General features: G+C 39.1%; 1 protein-coding gene across 2 annotated transcripts in view; it reads right to left on the bottom strand.

Annotated features, from left to right (window-relative positions):
• The window catches only part of TRPC4 (transient receptor potential cation channel subfamily C member 4), a 161806-nt gene extending 154179 nt beyond the window's left edge, over positions 1-7627 (bottom strand). The window contains exon 1 of one of the 2 annotated variants that reach the window (XM_005018338.6): positions 7083-7627. The gene's annotated coding sequence lies outside the window, so the exon portion shown is untranslated. The remainder of the gene's footprint in view (positions 1-7082) is intronic. The other variant, XM_038174295.2, reaches the window with a different exon arrangement.
• Positions 7628-16431: the final 8804 nt, after the last annotated feature.

Raw genomic sequence — 16431 nt, 5'->3', positions numbered from 1 at the left:
TGTGCCATTAAGAAGTACTTTGATCAAAAACATTTTAAGAAAAAAGGTGAAATTAGTATTTACTAGTGTAGGAATCCCAAAAATAGACATACAAAGTTAGTTTGTCATCCCAATCCTCGTTAGTAATGGGAAGAAATGCACTGCCCTGCACGGGACAATTAACCTTCTTCAAGACAGGTCACATCAATCACCCTACAAAGTTACTAATTTCCTTCCACAGACTACAAAGTTTGTCATGTTTAATGTATAGGTACACTAGGTATAGGTACAGTAAAGGAGGCTGTAGCAAGGTGGGGATTGGTCTATTCTCCCATGTGCCTGGTGACAGGATGAGGGAGAATGGGCTAAAGTTGTGCCAGGGGAGGTTTAGGTTGGATATTAGGAAGAACTTCTTTACTGAAAGAGAGCTTAGTGATATGGTTTAGTGGAGGACTTGTTAGTGTTAGGTCAGAGGTTGGACTAGGTGATCTTGGAGGTCTCTTCCAACCTAGACGATTCTGTGATTCTGTGATTCTGTTAAAGTGTCTAAATACATTCAAAGACAAGCAGTTATTGTTTTTGGAATGTCAACTTTGTAGTTAAGATGTGTAAGGAAAACTAAAGAACAATCTGTAGGCAACTTGGTTTTGGTTTCATTCATGGCCAAAATCCCTTCTGTATGGTATCTACTAGATAGTTAAAGCCACCATAGTGAAAGTGTATGCGTTTGAAACTGGTGGCAGTAGTTTTTGCAGCTATGAATGTACTATAAAACAAAATTAAAATAAATAAATAAATAAATAAATAAATAAATAAAAAACCTCACCATGCCAGCACAAAATTCAAGGGATTTACTGCAGGTCCAATCACTTTATGTCATTACCATAAAAAATGAAAGGTAAACATCTCTCCCAATTTAAAATAAAATGTTCTCAGTATAAGCAAAACACAAATGGGATATTTTAGTTATTTTTCAGTAAAAGATAAGCAGGGTATATGCAGCAGTCAGCGCTGAAGCATAACAAGAGGGTTTATTTTGAAGTGTTTTGCTAATAACAAACATATCTACAAGAACAGAGATTCAAACAATGATATCATCTCTGAAAGATAGTTTTCATTGTAATTATGTATTCATTTCACTATGGTTTACTGTAGAAATAGCAATGTTGAGAACATTTGAGAAGAATCTGTCCTTGCTTTCCTTTGCTCTGCAGAAGCAGAATGTGCTCTCTGGAAGAGAGACATCTTGCACTCACAGGAAGCAGGCTGTGAGCACGCAGAACTGTGTGTTCTCCCTTTACAAAGGTCCAGTTGACACTCCCATTTCCCTTGGCACAGCTACAAGATGTATTTCAGATACTTAACCAAACCACAAATTCTTAAAAACTCTGGGAACAGACAACAGGATATTTGTATTAATTTACCATGGTAGAGTCATCTAGTTGATGCTAAGATGTCTGCATCTGTACCATGAAGGTCAGTAGGACCTTGAGATACTTCAGAATTAAAAAGACACTTATTTTCTGGCACCTCTGAATGTGGGTTTTATTTTCCTATGATACCATTAGGGAAAAAATCATCTCACCTAAATTTAGCTGTATGAAATCCAACATCAGCAACAATATATACCTGCAGAGAGCAATTCCTTCCACTCTATTACAGGTGTATGAATTAGATGGACTATTTTGTCCACTGGCAGTTCCTGTATCTCTCCAGTGACTATACAAGGAACATAGATGGTTGGTTTACAACTGGCAATCAAATTCATAGTGGCTAGGTGAAATGAATCCAACATTTGTTGCAAAAAAAACCCTTTTAGCACTTTTCAAGACTTGCCAGTAAAGATATTTTTGACATAGATCACAATATACAAATTCACCGGGGCTAATCTTAAATCAGACATAAAATGACCCTGTATCTTCTGCTAAAACCCTATTGTCAATTCCTTTACTCAAAAAATAAATTGATTGTTTGTACTTTTTAAAACGGAAAAAAACATATTTAAAGAATTTCAGTTTTTCAAACAAATGTAATGTTTTAATTCAGAAAACAATGTAATTTTCCTTGGAAATAAATTTGGCGCTCTCCCTTCTTAGTCCAGTAATGTACTGGTCTGACATTAGACTGCCAGTCTGCTAAAGACAGTCTCTATACTGTGGAATACTGCAGTTTTAATCTTCAAAAAATTGTCCTTTAGTATTCTCCTGATTTATGGCAACACAAAAGGAACACAGGCAAAAGTCTGTCCATTAATCTAATGAAGAGAGGACTGCATTGATTTTCCTAGGATTGCTAACTTCCTGTGATGTGATCAGGTACTTTGATTAAATGATGGTTAAAGTGAGCAAATTGAATTCTCAGTCAATCCAACACAGAAACTACCATAGGAAGGTCCTTACTGGCAGACTGCCCACATCTCGTAAGGAGCTCCCAGACTCTCAGGCCAGGCCAGCTTCACATATATTTTCGGGAGGGTAAATGCAGAGTTGCACTGATACTCCTCTTGTGCTTTATGGCCTGGGTTAGTAATCATACCTGATACTTGGCCATCACAAAGAGTATCACTGTCTCTCTTGGCTGTTTCTACCTCTTTATGATGGACATGAGGCCAGACATCAAGCCAAAAAGTGACAGAAGCTTTAGGATGTTATTGCCAGTTTGCATAAGATGATGTTTTGAAGAATCCTCTGTAAGGAAAAGGGGTTGCAGAGGTGGCAACCTTCCAGAAGTGTACATCCAACAGTCATAAATTCACACTATTTACATGTTGTTTCAAAGTTAGCATAGCAGTTTCGTGTATGTATGTGCGTGTCTTTTATTTTTCACCTGCATTTTATCTTGCTTATAGCAATCTTCATGCTGTACTATCACAGTACACCCTACACAGCTGGGATTCAACTAACCCAGCTTAAGAAGGCAGGTTTCTATCTCATATCTGCATAGTGAGCAAAGAAAGACAGACACTCCTGGAGGATGTTTTTTCTGTTCCAAAGAAGATGTCGAAGTACAGAGGATGGTTTACTCTTGTCTTCTGCCTTTCTTTCTCCAGAAGAGAAAGGATTCTGTAGCCAACACAGAGGTATTTCATGTCAATTCAGGCATCAGTTCAGGTTATCAGAAGTAACCACAAAAGGCTGGCCTGTGTGGTACATGACCTATAAGACACTGGTGTCCTCCTAGAATAAGGGGCAGTCGGCAGTCAGTGAACATACCTTAAATCAACTAAAAGGATAGGATGTACTGCTGTATCAGCAACTGAAAAGCACATTACATGACTAGCTGGCATAAGGACACAAGGAGCAAGAGACCATAGAACTGTTGTTCCAGTCTGATCTTAGGTGTGAGTGTAGCTGACACAAATTTTACATTTGTCTGAGCCAGTAGGGATGTATTTCTGTTTCTTAAAACTCATATTAGAAGGAACCACATTAAAAAAAAAAAAAAAAAAAAAAAAAAAAAAAAAAAACAACTTTTACATCGGGCACATGCATGGAAAACAAGCACGTTTGAGGTAGGACTGGAAGAGTGCAAGGGCACCACCGCAAGGCTTGGCTGCTCACCAACCATATATGCACAACTGATAGGATGGGGCCTTTGCCTTCTTCTTGGGCAGTATGTGGGAAGTATCCATGGAATAACCCATAACATTTGTTTCAGAAAATCCCAGGAGGAAGTCTTTCTCCATCTATTGTTTCCCTCTCTACCTGTTACATAAAATACCAGATAATATTATTACAAAATACCAGATTTATTACCAATATTACACAATATTATTACCATAATATTCAAATGGTTCATCTGACATGCATATGTATGAGAGGAGCTCTTCAGATGAGTGTATCCAGAACAGGCTCAATCAATGATCAAGCAATTGCACAAGTTGCCATAGACTTTACTGGTCGAATTTGACTCCCTGATACATGTAAAATTCACCCAAACTGAAGTAGCTTTTCCTGTCCTCCTTCAGCCCACAATCACTGAAAAAATAGCTTAGCTGTAAAAAAATTATAATTTTTATTGAAGGTTCCTTTCAATTCTTGTCCCACACCAGTCACTACCTATTTTAGAAATAAGTGGTTGAGAATAAAACAGAAGATTAAAAAATAAAATAAAAAGGAGAAAAAAAAATCCCTGAAAAAAAAAAAGAATAATTTATTTTAAAAGGTGCATGATATATTTATTGTTTGTTCAGCACACTTTTAATTCAGCACATCTTTTAATTCCTTTGTAAACTTCACTGTGCAAAGCAATTACCATTGCTCTTTACCATTTTCAAAGTCTATTTGACAGAGAGTTAATGCACCTGTGAATGATTTTTGCATGGATATCTGTTACAAAAAGAAGACTCAATTTGCTCAGCCTTTCTCTTTTTTTCACTGTATAAACTAAAATAATAAATATCTTTTTAATCAGGTGAATTTATTTTCCAGCAGCAAATCTCAACAGGCATGAAGATCCTGGCACCCTTGTTGCTGGTGTTATGCTATGCCCCAGTACTTAAAATCAGAGTAAGGGCTCTCTGTCTTTTATTTTCCTCAGTGGAATCAAGGCTCCTTAAGCAGATAGTTCCTGGAATTTTGTTTGTTGAAACAAACATGGTAATGGAAAACTGGAGTTTTATCTTCAACGTAAATTCAGTAATTTAAAATATTATGCTTGATAAAATAACCAAACTATAACCCGATACACCTTAAAACTGAACAGAAATGGTAATGGTAAATCTGACATACATAAAGCCATTAAATATCTCAGCAGAACAATGCTTTCTATGTTTTTATCTGCTTTTTCTTGAAATAGGTTATGTCTTTTCTTCCTGCTTCTATGTTACCTTTCCATAAGAGAAGTCATGCTGACTTACTCATCATTTTCAAAAGGAATACAGTCCTTTTTAGCACTGATTACCAGAATCACCAATGTAGCAGAGCAGGCAGAGATGCTACACAAGATTTTCCCTGTTGATTTTGCCCCCTCACTGCAATGAATCATGTCCCAGAAAAAAAATGACAGATCAAACAGTGTACTGGCATGGAGAAAGGTCTCAGGTGTTAGGAGGTGCTGTCATGCTCATTTTTGCTTGTAACCTAAGGCAAAATACAAAATACAAAAATATGTATGTGTATACACAAAGCTGAAAACTAATCTCTTAATAGTTTTCTCTACATGTGTCCTCCAGTATAAACTTTCCAAACTGAGGTAATGCAAATCCACTTCCATTGATCAGGACCCAGTATCTGCAGTGGGCATACTCAAAAAGAAGCAAAATCATACCAGATCTGGAGTGACCTCAACTGACTCAAATTTCAACTAGCAGTATTTGGTTCTAAATAAGATGAGATAAGAAGAAATGAGATTTTTTTTCTGGAGCTATTTTCAGTGCATCAACTACTATATATAGTGTCAGAATAAGTGGACGAAGTTAAATTTAAAAGACAGGCATATTTATGCTTTGCTGTTTCCTAATATAGCCTCATCTGTTCCAAAGTCTGAACAACAGAAGAGAAACAAAAACTGTAGTAAAGACCATCATCCTTGTGCAAGCAAAAACAACTTTTTTTTTTTTTTTTTTTCAGTATAGAAGGTAACACCAAAATTAAGACATAAGAGTGTCATGAAAGTTTCAGACGTTTTGATATTAAAGGACTATTCCCAAGTCCTGCCTGAAGAAGTGGTATAAACTCAGGTCCTCTGTAAATCCAGAATTTGTTATTCCAAGACAGTTGTAAAGTAGTCTCACTCATGCTTGGCTTCTCTGTATGTAAAATTCTTGCTTATGTGAATGAGGTAAAATCATAGAAAATTCTACATATTTCCATATGTAACCTTGCTAAGCTATCTGGGTCTGGGTTTTGAAAAAGAAGCTTAAACATTGAAACGTGCTATGTCACTGCAGTACAATTACATTTCAAATTTTAAGTAAATTGTGTTGAAAAGTGCTTTAATGTTGGCATTAATTAAGCACGTAGGACTTAAAAAAGACTATTTCCCATTCTGTGCTTGCTGTATGCTACAGAAAATCTATACATGATCAGATTCTTGTGAAAAGAAGTATTCCTTTCTTAAATGAAATCAAGATGCAATTTCCATTTAATCATCTTTTCACCCATTTTTTCAGAAGTGCCTGTTCTGAAGAAAGGCAGAGACTGGAAAGTGGGTTTATTTACTTTCACCTAAAAGGTGTTTTAGAACTGGAAGAGCCATCTCACTTTTGAGGCATGCTTCAATAAATGTAATTTTTGGTTGCCATGCTAACAGGAAATCACTCAACAGAGTCCAGTAAAACAAAAGTGTATAAATGACATTTCCTTGTGAAAATGGGGAAATATATTAGATTAACAAGACTGCAGGTTTCTCCAATAGCAGCGATTTTTGCAAATCTGCCTTTTTGTAGAGTGTAATTTTCTGTCGGCATTCATGGCTCCAGGACATCAACTGCTTCTTTCCAACAAGATTACGGCCTCTGTCCTGTCTCTCCAACAGCGAGCACCTTGCAAACGTAAACCTAACGCACGGATGAATCCCACCAGGAGCTTTATCACGCTCCTCTCCTATCTACCTCGCATTTCTCCATCCTCCAGGCAGGAGGTCCTTCCCGGCAGGACCTCAACCTTTCCAGGAGGCTCCCTGCGGGCTGCACCGCGGCTCTCTGCGGGGAGCAAGGTCCCCTCGGGGGGGCGGGAGCCTCCCATTGCAGCCTCACTTGCTTTTTGACCGAATAGAGGACAAATGCGGGACTTTGTTCCCCTGTGAGCCGCCGGGGAGCCGTCCCCTGCCCTCTCCCTGCCCGGCATCCTCCGGCCCCTGGGAGCTCAGCTGTCCTGCAGGTGTCACACTTCACCCAGCCACCGAGGAATGCCGCTTCCCACGGTAGCAGCTGCGAGGCAAAAAAATACCTTTATTATGTACAGGGGAAAGAAAAGGGTCCTAATTCTTCTTGGACTGTGATCATGGAGGTGCGCAATGTCATTCAGTGCTTGTGCCAGCGCAAAAGTTAGCTCAGACCGTCCTGGGGAGTTTTATTTATTTATTTATTTATTTATGGTAGAAGGACAAGAAGGGAATTAAAGATTCAGAAGGAAAATATAGCAAAGTTAATGAGAACTTACTTGGTTTAGGTGTATGCGTTGACAACCGGCATCTTCCTTCAACAGCTTTAACAGGTCACATTTTCCCTCGGCAGTACCCTTCTCAATCCTTTTTGTAAGTTAAATCCCTTTAAGAGGTGTTCGTTTTAGTTCACTGGCTCTCGTCCGCCTCAGGCACTTTTCCCCATTTTATTTTTTATTATTATTATTATTATTATTTTTACTTTATTTTCTTCATCTTTTGCCCCACGCTCAGACGCTCGGATCCACGCCCACGAGTTAGAGGGTCTCCATCACCCCCAGCCCAGGGGACCGCGCCAGCCGCCGGGCACCGGTGCAACAGATGAGAGGCAGCTTCAACCCCGGCTCCTCAGTGTGGCATCTCCTCATCGCCTCGGAGAACCTCATGCTGCTTACAAAAAGTCCCCGCTCCTTCCGACGCGACTCTTCCTTCCCCCCCCCCCCCCCCCCGGAGCGCAGCTCTGCGAGGCGTGGGGCGGGAGATAAGGCGCAGGAATGAAGACGAGAAGACCACGGAGAGGCAAGCACCGGGGCTTTCCCTCCTCGGCGCTCTCTCCTCGGCCGGCGGCACCGTTTGCCTCCGGGGGACCCCTCCCGCCGCCGCCGCCGCCCCCGCGGCGCTGCCCCCGCCGGCCCCCGGCGCCCGCACCCGCGCCCCCCCGCGGCCGCACCGCGCTCCTGCGCACCCCCCCCGGCCCCGCTTCTCGGCGGAGCCCTGGCTGCTCTCACCCCGAAGCGTCCCCCGGGGGATTGAGGAGAGGGAAAAGGGCCATCAGAAGGTGGGGGCGTGATGGGTGAGCCGAGGAAAGCACCGTGCCGGACGGTGTATCTGCAAACTTTGCTCTCGCATCTTTGGGGAAGACCTGGACCGCTCCGAGCAGGGCTGTCGCCGAGCTGCTGCCCTGTCCGGAAGGGTCCCTGCTCTGTTCCCTGCCCCGGCACCACTGGGTCCGGCTGGCCAAGAGTCGCGCTTGAGGCTTTAGGGACCGAGCCGGAGCCAAGATTCACAATAGCAGAGCGGAGGGAGGGAGGCTAGGTACCATTTCCTCACTTTTCTTTTCCCTAAAATTAGGACATACACGAGCTTAGAAATGGTACGAAAAAGACGCAGGGTGTTGAGCCAGTTTCCGAAATAGCACGACCAAAAAAAAAAAAAAAAAAACAAAAAACCAACATATATATATATATATATGTATATGTATTTATTTATTTATTTGGGACCTTTTCGGGGGCTCGGTGCCCGTGTTGGGGTCAGGCATGGAGCATGGCAGGCACCTGCTGCCCCACAGGTGCAGGGTCCTGCCCCTAGCCTGGAGCTCCTGCCGCCCCCCAGCCCTGCCTGCACCGCCCCGGCCTCCGGCCCGCCACTGTTGTTGTCCGTAGGGACTACGCCACCACCAAGCACTGCTTCAGAGTTTTCCGAGTTTGCCCGAAGCCCTGGGAGGCTGTCTTCCACCCCCGGGCTCCCGGGAACAGCAGGGGTTGCGGGGGAGGAGGAGAGGGAAATAAGCACAGGGGAGCAGAGGGAAGGAGACAGGGCAAGGCTGTCCAAGGAGGGGAGGAGGAATGCAAAACAATGCGAAATGCATCACCCCACATCTCTAGCAGAGACCTGAGCATACTGAGATGTGAAACGCTTGATGAAGCAGGCAAGCGCACACGCCTGGAAATGCCATTACAGCAAGCGTTAAGGAACTGCCAGATACACCGCTTTCAATGGCAGCTATTTGTACAAGCACCAGACCTCCACGGGCAGCAGAGAAAAAGGAAGCGATGATGCAGCCACTCTGCATCACTGCTCAGCAGGAGCTGAGCGGTGAAAATGCCAGATTAATTCTGCTCTGGGACTGTCACGGTTGCAGCACTGAGCCTCTGTACCTCCTGGGTGAACCACTGTGATACATATTTTAGACATGCCCCAAATTAGTTACTGTTAAGATTTCGGCAGAACATAGCGCCTTTGGGGAGCCCCGCAGAAAACAGCCTGGTGCCACTGAGCAGTGCAGTGCGCAATCCAGACACGCTGTAACAGGTCTCTCTGCCTGGCTCTTCCTGAGAGATGTTAATTGCACTCATGAGATCAACTCGTGTTGATTCAAGTACAGATCAAATGGCAAAAGCAGCTGCTCTGGTAAGCTGATCCACTCATTCTAGTACACACTCATGCATATAAGTGTATATCTCTCTATATACACACAGACACGTAGTCGTACACCTGAAATCCATGCAAAGATACGGAGAGAGTAGAGGTACTCCATAGAGACAATGACAATCTGCATTGAAATACAGAAAAGGCTACACCACCATATTGCATTGGAACTGCTACGGAGAGCTGATCTAGATATTGTATTTGTACACCTTGTGCATGAATTCTTCATCTGCTATCAGCAGTAGTGAGGGTAGACTGCACTACTACACACTGGAATTGTAGACAAAACTTTCAGAGGTTTTTGATGCTCACTTCCAAGAACAGAGCATTTTTTCCCCATGCATTTCCTTATTAGATCTTGAGAAGCAAAGTTCTATTTTGAGTGTATCGTGTTTAATTTATCACTAGCAAATACCTCTATAATTAACAGTATTTCCTATGCCTTTTTATGTGTATTATGACATTGCTTCTTTTTGGGGTGAATGCAACGTGGCACTATCAATGTGCTTTATGGTTTCTGGCATTTTACATATGATAACCCATTAGCAGTCTCCTGTGGGTCTTGCCAGTGCTTATAATTCCCAATTAAATTAATGTTCAGATAAAATCTCTGTGGTCTTACTCAGAAGAAAACAACGTAAATAGAATTTTATCTCTGATTCAGGACAGTGGGGTCTGGATCTTTGCAATGTCCTGAATGTATGCTAGTATATTTTATTCCCAGCATGTAGCTAGATGCCAAATGTTTCTCAGCAGTAGGTACTGTGTCAGGGAGAGAGTGGTATAGGGAGAAAATTAAACATACTGTGAAATGTGTAACACATACTGCGGCTGTAGAAGTTATGCTGTAACAGCATGTCTGGGCCTTCCGTTATCTGTGCACAGTGTCACACCAAATTAGGTTTCCCTTGGGATGTGCATTTCTACCACTCCCGTTACACCACTTTCCTAAGAACACCTACTGATGCGTGCCCACTAGTTGACCATTTGCAGTTGAGCTAAATTTTATGTGTCTGCAATAACAGCCATGCTGCTTTTTCCCCCTTCTTTCTGCAGTTTGTGCAAATATTACTAGGGTGTATTTTATTTCATGAACCACTAGACACAGGGGAAAAAAAAAAAAAAAAAAGAGGAAGCTTGAAAAATAAGAGAAAGCTGCAAATTTAGCAAATGATAATTGATTTAGCCTTGCAATATCATTGTTTATAGGTAAGAATATCTGCAGCAGGTGTGAGACAGGATGACTTTATCAAAACCAGTGAAGCTGAATCAGCTTACCGAAGACATAGCTCATTATTTTTACATCTGTAAGGAAAGAAAAAGCACAGCAGAAATGCTAGGCAGGTTTGCTCAGTACCAGGTAAAAAGTACTGCTAACATTCTTCTTGCTCAGATTCTTTTCTTTTTGTATCAATGAAAGCTTTTCTTAATATCAGCATGAAAGTGTAAAGGATCATTTTTACTAAGATGAAAATTTATATACATTAGAAAAAAAAATTATGGCAAGTATTTGAAATAATCTAGTCAATTCATTAAAAATTTATTTTATTTTTTATTAATTTAGGATGATGGAGGAAGATTTCCTCAGGTTTCTATTGTTTACATATGATTTTAAGTATGCTTCTACTGATATATTACACATTAGAAATAATGTAACTTGAAATCACAAAATACAATAATATATCTTGTTGCAGCTTAGAATTTTTTTCTACATTTGTTTTGGAGACTACATTGTTAGAAAAAATACAGATTATAATTTTTTCACTGTATTACTCTAATTTATGAAATCTGTAACAAGTTAGTTCAATTAGTTCTATTGTTACAGGCCATGCAGTTCTCCCAGCCTGAACTTTTTGCAAGTGGTAAATTGTTCTTGCCAGCCCACACCAGGCATTCCATACTCTTCAGTCTTTTCCTTCCACATAACTCAGTGTATTGCCATTTATGTACTTTAGTCAAAACTAAAGTTTCCAAGACCAAAGACTTGAGAAAAAGAGATTCTGTTTATTGAATGATTGAAGAACATGGAAAAAAAAAAAATAAAAGGAAAAAAAGTGAAAGGAATGGAGAGAGGAGACAAATAAACAAACAAACAAAAAAAATGCAGCATAAATGCTTCATTTTTAATTAAGCATTTATTGGGAATGTTTGGGGTATAAAATGTTCTTGTGATAACAGAGAGAAAAGGGCCATGAGAGAAAGTGATAGGAACATGTGAAGGGAAGGATAAGTAAAAGGTGAGATGTTGATCTGGGGATGAGAATAAATAGTCCTTAAAGCACTTAAGTCTTTAAAGTCCTTAAAGCAGGCAAGTATCGATCTCAGCAGTACAATGACATAATTTAAATTTTTGGTGTTTTTCAAAGCTGTTTAGCTTTTGTCCTCCATGATTATTCTCAGATATCTGTGCTTTCCAGTAAACACTTATATTCTTTCAGAAGACCCAGCTGTTGCCTTTTTGATCTATTTATTTATTTTTGACACAGTCTTTTAGTGGTTTTAGTAAAACACAGATCTAATGGAACAAATCCAGTGCTAGATTGGGATTCAGCTCCAGACTAGAGACATCATTATTTAGGTGTACATATTTGAACTAATGAGCATTTTACGCTCCCTCTATAGTCAGTAGAACTCTATTCAATACAGTTAAGGGATCATAGAAAAGTTCATCTTTGAATATGGATTATGACTTGAAGATATGCTGAATAGTCTAAGCATCATACTGAAAAGGAGAAGACACCAAAATAGAGGTGTCTCATGCTGTCTGAGGTTCCCAAGGCTCTACGAGACATCTGCAGTCTATAGGACATCTGCAGGCAAATAGGATTTGTTTCACCTTGTTTTAATAAGAACTTGTCTTACAGGTGATCTGTACCTTTTTTGAGGTTAGATCAGATGCTCTGTGGCCTCTCACAGGGCATTGGACACCCAGGCACAGGCGCCTGAATCCACACTGAGTTCCTCTTGGCTCTAGTAGGAGATCAGACCCCTATCTCACATGTGAATGTCAGCATTACAGATACATAAAATCAGACGTATGAATCCTTATAATTACATGACAAAGCATTAAGACAGTGATGGAAAAGGTAATTTTGTTGAAAAGGAATAGAAAACAAACCTAAGCAATGATCACAGAATCACAGAATTGAAGGGGTTGGAAGGGACCTTGAAAGATCATTGGGTCCACCCCTCCCCTGCAGGTTCCTTAGAGCAGGCTGCCCAGGTAGGCGTCCAGATGGGCCTTAAATATCTCCAAAGAAGAAGACTCCACAACCTCCCTGGGCAGCCTGTCCCAGTGCTCCGTGACCCTCACTGTGAAGAAGTTCTTTCGCATGTTGATGCGGAACTTCCTGTGTTCTATCTTGTGACCATTACTCCTTGTCTTGTTCCTGGACGGGGGGACATCCTTTTCTCATTTTCTGAAAAAGTTTAATCCTTTACCTATGGTTATGAAGATGGTAACATGGTAAAAGGTTTGAAATTGTGGAAACAAATGGGATATTTCAACTGGGAGATAAAGGGAATCAAGAAACAGAATTCCAGGGCAACTAGCCAAACATTTTAGGTATCTCTAAGAGTATGGGGAATAAACAGAAAGAATGAGATGTCTTGCTGCACAAACAAAGCTATAACTTAATTGGCAAGACAGAGACTGTTTAGGATAAATCAAAGGATTGGAGTGTTGATATAGAAGGATACAGGCTGTTCAGGAAAGAAAGGCAGGAGAAAAAAAAAAAAAAAAAGACAACATTACATTACCAGGAACGTGTTTAGGATCTTCTGAAAGAAATGACATATGACAAGTTTCTAGACAGAGAATGAACAGGATTTCAAAAGAGATGTTTAGCCAAATTTAACTCAAATTATCAATTTGAGAGAACTCATTGAACGCCTTTAGCAATCAAAAAAAACCAAAAAGTAATGGAACCTTCTCTGGAAACTTTTTGGAGATGTGGCTTTGCATCTTCAATACTTGGAGTGTATTGAACTAGGCTTTATTCTGTCTTAATGGAGAGAAACAATTGAAAATGCAGGTGGGTGCCCTTCAGACAAATCTGATAATAGTGACTTTGAAATAATAGCAATAAGCAGTGGAGTAATTACAATGTGCTTAAAAAAAAAAAAAAGAAAAAAAAAAAGGGGATAAAAATAGTAATAAAATATACATATATATATTTTTAAAGGCAATAACTGCAAAAATGCCATAGGCTTTCAGAATATATTAGCAAGAACTAATGAGTAGTTATGATACTTGAAAAATTGTTGTTCTGCTCTACCTAAGCATCACTTTACATCAGCTTTGGACTTCATGTTTGATAGTGGTGTTAAAAAAAAATAAATAAAAGCAGAGGCCTGGTCACCTTTCAGAAATGTTTCAATGTATTTGGCTTGTTCTGTGTAAGAAAAGATGCCTTTAGATTATATTTATATAATTACATAGTTTATAGTTGTTTAAAAATAGTTGTAAAAAGACAGCTAGCATATTCACCAGATAGAGGAGTAAAGTAATCAACTTTGGATTTTAGCAAGGAAAATCTAAGCTTGATCATAAGTAGGATGTTTCAGACTATAAAAAAGAGTTAAACAGTGGAATATTTCACTTCAGGAAATTGTGGAATCTTTATTTTTGACACTCGTGAGCCTTTTCCTGGGAGTAGCTGTTTTTCCTATTTTAGGATTCTCTAAGTGGCCATAATGAGAGATTTTTCTCCAAAGCTTACTGTACCCCTTTTTTTATATGACATTTTGGGAAACTGAGTTTTCATGCTTTTAAAAGACACATGCAGCCAATCTGTTTGCACCCTCAGATGCCATTTGAACAGTGTGACTCAAATTTGGAAGCATATGTAGCTTAAGAGAGCAAGTAAAGTTTCTGTCCTGGCCTTTATGTATGAAAATGGTGAATTTTGTCCTTCAGATAGCTTTCATGTGATTCTAATAGGACACTAACGCATGTAAATGCAGGTTGTGCCCATTGTGTTCTAGGACAATAGGACTTTAAATGAGGATTTATATGCCTAACCGCAGGCCACTTTTGATTCCTTAGTGTATTGTGGAGGTCCAAACAGGGCCAGCAGATGTAGTCCCAGTCTGACAGTAGATCTGCACCCACCCAAAAAATCAACTGGGATATCCCACCAACCAGGTGTTCCACTGTTCTTTCTTAGCATTCTTATTTTTTCACTTCTTTTTCTTTTTTTTTTTTTCTCTTTTTTCTTTTTTTTTTTCAACTAACATTTTTATATTTTTCTTTGACTTCTATTTGTAAGAGATATTGATACTAAACTGTTTTAAAAGCAAATCATAGACTAATTACCCTAACTTTAATAAATATATATATAAGTATTAACCCCATATGATTCTTCTGCTTCTCTCTCCATCAGACAAAGAAATCCATCAGTAATGCTTTTAATGCATCAAAAAGGGACACACTTTTAGAAATGTATGGCTTTTACAGTATACTAATGATCTGTTTCCTACTGTCTGAAGAATAACAACAGTTCAGCTTGGTGGTGGGATGTGTTGAAGGTATGTAAAACCTGAGACATAGAATATAAAATTAAGTCATTTGCAGAAGGACACTAGAACAAGAAGGGGAAGGAAGATATTCAGGCTTGAAATATCCGTTCTGTTCCTACCTTGTAAATGCTTCTTTTTTTTTTTTTTTTTTTTTTTTTTTGTTTTTGTTTTTTTTTTTGTTTGTTTTGTTTTATATTCATTTATCTTACCTGTGATGTGGCTATATATATATATATATATATATACTTTTTTTTTTCTATCAGAACATTATTATTGTGCACTCAGTATCTAGGAAGAAATCATAAATGTCTGTAAAGCCCCGTAAATAGCAACAATGGTAACAACAAGAGATTTACCCACGGTGGATGCTGAACTGATTCTGCATTTTAGATAACAGAAGTTAATCTTTGTTTCAGATGTTTTCATGAATGTAAAACACTGGGAGAAGATTATTTCTGTGTATAAAATATTTCTGATATTCAGTCTTGCTATGTGTACTGAGACACTCTGCTAGTTAAGCTTACTAATTATGTGTGTGTGTGTATAAATATATATATATATATATATACACACATTTATTTATTTATTTATATTATGGCAGATCATATTAGTGAGCTTAGAAAAGTCAGAAGGTATCAGGAAGGTAGCCAGATCTTTTATGCTTGTATATAGCTAGGCAGAGATAACCCAAAAGAGGATTAACTCATGTTTTTATTATTATCATTTTAGAGTACTTTGGTAGGTTTTTCAATATTTTTTGTGTGTTTTTGTGTGTGACAGAAGAATACCAAATGTTCTTGTTGGATTTTAAATTGCTTAATGCAGTATTTAGCTACATTTTTGGTATATATTCTCCAAGTAGTGTTAAACCCGGAAAGAAATTTACTTAGTATTTGATTATGAGTAACAGAAAAGCAAGGTAATTAGTTGCATAGATTTTCAGAATGCTGCTTAATGAGTAATCCAGAGAGAGAGAACTTCTATTTTTCCTGCATTAAATGGATACCATTATTTTCCACTGCGTTTCTAGTGTGTTTTGCCCATAATTATTAGCTCAAGAGAAGTTACAGAAGCTGGGCAGGGGGAAAGGAAGATCAAGCATTCAGAAAGTATGGGAGTATTAATATAGCCGTGAGGGGTACAGTTTCTAGGTGTGTATTTTCCATGGTATGATTTACCATCAATGAAAGACCGATAGATGGTGCTATAGAGACAATTTGCAATTACTGCACAGATGTGCAAGGTGCACATCATTTTATTCATACACATCTGCGTAAGGTAGGAAATAGGCTCAAACAAAGGAATAGGCTCAAACAAAGAATTGATTCTACTCTTCTCTGTTTTTTTTTTTTTGTTTGTTTGTTTTGTTTTTTTTTACACACCCTTTTCTTACACAAACTTTTGCCTTATAGAGCTTCCTGCTCAATTCTAAGCCAAAGAACAGAAATCATCTATGATCTTGTTGAGAAATATGTATCATGTGTGTGTATGTATCTAGGTATTTTCATTTTTATTTAAGCTTTCCAGCATTTTATTTCAGTTTTGTACTCACTGTAAACTGATCATAGATCTTAGTTTGATATGCTTTGGTGAAAGTCTGTGGTATAGGATGTCATCTCTCTGTGTTTTGTATAGATGTGTCTTAGTGCTCAGAGCTTGTTGCACAGAGTTCTTGTCACT

This window comes from Anas platyrhynchos, chromosome 1, assembly GCF_047663525.1.
Source record: "Anas platyrhynchos isolate ZD024472 breed Pekin duck chromosome 1, IASCAAS_PekinDuck_T2T, whole genome shotgun sequence".
NCBI classification, from domain to species: domain Eukaryota; kingdom Metazoa; phylum Chordata; class Aves; order Anseriformes; family Anatidae; genus Anas; species Anas platyrhynchos.
Note: the sequence above shows the minus strand (reverse complement) of the source record. Positions and strands in the feature narration are given on the sequence as shown.